We start from the raw sequence: 782 nt of genomic DNA on the forward strand, positions 1-782 counted from the left end.
TGGGCATAACAATATGTATCATATTCGTATAATTGATATCAACAAAATTGGCGCCAAGTTAAATTCATCAAAATTTTATCAAAAAAATTTTATGTATTATTTCTATAAAAGATTTGATATCAAGAACTGGCGCCAAGTTAAATTCTACTATCAGAATGAAAATTAAAACTCACACACAAGTGATACTATCTTTATTTATTATTTACTTAATCCAAATGGAACTATCTTTAATTTTTATACAATGAAACTTAAGTATACGTATACTTATTGAAGAATCTTCTTATTCCAATCCAAATTCCTCTTATGTAAATGAAATCATTATATCACAATTCATTCATCGCAGAATGACTAAATGAACCGTTAGGATCGTTAACTGACTGACAGCCCAGATTGACTTGGAATGACCGACAGTGAGGGACTGTGCGAGAATTTATAGGGGAAGGCATACTTAACAATGATGTCATTTTGAAAAGAATCCTCACCGTTATCAATTCAGAGTATAGTGTGACATGCAAGAGTGCAATGTCTCAGTCAAAAAGTGTAATGTTTCAAGCAAAAAGTATACGAGGGTCACTATTTATATTTTGAGCCTAATAATAAAAATAATAATAAAAAAAACAATAATTTGTCATTTATTGTTTTTCAAAATATTTTCCTTTATGATCTATACACTTTTGCATGCGTTCGAACCACTTGTCAAAGCATTTTTTCCATTCCGCTTGAGACACCTCCAAAATATGGTCTTTGAACGCATCAACGGTTTCTTCTGCCGACGAAAATCG

Source organism: Trachymyrmex cornetzi, unplaced genomic scaffold (genome assembly GCF_001594075.2).
Source record: "Trachymyrmex cornetzi isolate Tcor2-1 unplaced genomic scaffold, Tcor1.1 scaffold420, whole genome shotgun sequence".
Classification (NCBI taxonomy): Eukaryota; Metazoa; Arthropoda; class Insecta; order Hymenoptera; family Formicidae; genus Trachymyrmex; species Trachymyrmex cornetzi.